We start from the raw sequence: 2,549 nt of genomic DNA, 5'->3' as shown, positions 1-2,549 counted from the left end.
AGATTTGGATCTATATATATATTTGGATTTGGATATACGAAAAGCACTGATAAAAACTGACTGACACTTTATTCCATCCTGTATGAAGCTACTGCAGGGCTTCAGAGCTCCTTAAGTCCTGCACCCTAGGTGCACCAAGAAAAGTTATCACAGCTTCTTCCTCCTAGCAACTATTAGACTTTAAATCACTGCATCACTGAGCCAGACAATGAAAAAAGTGTCTTTTCATCCCTGATTTTAAATGTGTAGTTTTTTGTTAATGTTTTGACTTCTGATATAATCCTTGTAAGCTATTTTTAAAGCAGCAGTATTTTTCTTCTGTAGTAAACACTGCCCCTTGCATACTGCTGATATACCCAAGGAAGGGTAAAATATCGTAAAGATTAATGAATGCTTTCTAGATAGAACATTTTACACCAAACACCAGTCACGGCATACCTGATTTGCACATGGAGTGTCTGCAAAACACCACTTCTCTTGCCACTCATTCTTAATCAGAATTAGGTCTAGACTATGTTTCTAACACATTGATATACTTTAATCTGTACCATTTCATTATGCATCTGGCTACATGTTCTCGAGCATTTTGAAGCTTATAAAATACTATTTTTCAGCGATATTCTGTATTTAACTCCATCTATCAACCCTGGGAAACATTCAGTTTCTTAGCTGGTGCCACCACGGTGTTTCACTGTGTAGAGAGGTTTTTTTAGGTGATGAGCCATGTTAGAATGACTCAAAGACAAGGCTTTTGCATGGAGGACAATAATCTGACCAGAACCCGCCACATTTTTACAAATCTTTCAATGAATGATGATTCCCTCAGTTTCTTGTGCTAAACTTGCAACATGCAATCCCTTTTTTTCTTACATAAATATCAGAATGGAGTTAATAATCAATATATGGTTTGTGTGTCCTGAGATGAGGGTCTCTGCAGCTCCTCCAGAATTTCCCTAAACCTCTTGGCTTCTTCCACCTTATCCTCTTCTTACCCTCTGTGTTGGTGCATATCTTTGCACAAGGACTAAATATGGATCTGTGAGTTTTTCAAAGTTTTAGGTTTTATTTTAAAAGATAACCCTGCTAAATGTCTTAACAACTTTAGACCTCTCAGACCTGTTTGCTGGGTTCCTTGGGTTTATGATGCTATATTTTCAATGTTGTTCTGCCACAAACCTCCAAGGCCTTTACAGACCAGGTATTTTTTATATTTGTAGATTTACTCATCACAGGTGGTCTATTTATGAAAATTATGTATAATTCTTATTATACCTAACAATTATGAATTAATTTGTGTTGGTGTTTCACAACAGATTGAAACAAAGTAAACTAAGGTTTTTGACAAACTCTATGTCAGTTTTTGCTGTACCTAAATTACCTATTTTGCAAGCTGCCGGTGTGTCTGGAATCAGCATAAGAATTAGTAATATTATAAGAAAAGAAATGCTACAAACCACTGCAGCAGCATCATGAAGTAAAAACAATAAGTGAGATAGGAAGCAGGTTGTAGCACTGTTGCCTTGCAGCAAGAAGGTTCTAGGTTCGATCACCTTTCTGCATGGAGTTTGCATGTTCTCCCTGAGTGTGGTGGGTTCTCTCTGGGTATTCTGGCTTCCTCCCAGAGTCCAAAGCATGACTGTTTGGTTAATTGGCATATCTACATTGTCCTTAGGTGTGTGTGTGTGTGTGTGTGTGTGTGTGTGTGCATGGTTGTATATCTCCTTGTTTCCCTGAGCCCAACTGGCAACCAGTCCAGGGTGTACCTCGCCTCCCTGCTAGAACACCAGCCTCACTGCGACCCTGATGGAATAAGTGTGAGAAGATGGAAGAATTAACGGATGACCACTGCAATAAACGAGATGAAAAGGGGTTCATAATAGGAAGGTAAGAAGAATGGATGCAATTACTCGATGCAGCAACCCAGCCTGATGTATATTTTTGATTAATGATAGTCATGAAATTGACAATATTTTCAAACTCTATTGGTATTGAAACCCAGTCTTATGCATCTACCAGGCATCCTTTGTATGGTGACCTTCACTCAGTGCTGTGACTGATCCTCAGACACTCCAGCCACTGTTACACCATCATTGCACTTGTGTTGCCAACACTTATGCCCTCTGGTGCCCATTCTAGACATACCAGCTCCTTGAAATTAATTTTCCCTATTACCGACTTGCCTGTGTATATCCCAGCCAAAACATGTAGGTTAATGTATTTTTTAACATTTACTTATGTATCAGTTGTTTTTTTATTATTATATAATGTCTGATTTTTCTGTTAAACGCTTGAATTTTGAATAGTAATTTTCTTTTAAAATATCCCTGTGTCACACTTTTGAAGACTCACCAGTTCCATAGATATGATGTGTTTCCTCTCAGTAACTAGAAAAATAAATGCATTTTTCCTGTTCTGGCAGTGAATCAGACTATGAAGAGACGTTAAATGAAGCTTTAAAAATAGCCCAATTATAAAAAAGCATTATTAAAATTTTATTTAAACTTGATCCTGTCATGAAATACATGAAGATATGTTAGAATAGAACAGAA

Source organism: Cyprinodon variegatus, unplaced genomic scaffold, assembly GCF_000732505.1.
Source record: "Cyprinodon variegatus isolate N-32 unplaced genomic scaffold, C_variegatus-1.0 Scaffold310, whole genome shotgun sequence".
Lineage (NCBI taxonomy): Eukaryota > Metazoa > Chordata > Actinopteri > Cyprinodontiformes > Cyprinodontidae > Cyprinodon > Cyprinodon variegatus.
This window is presented reverse-complemented; position numbering follows the sequence as displayed.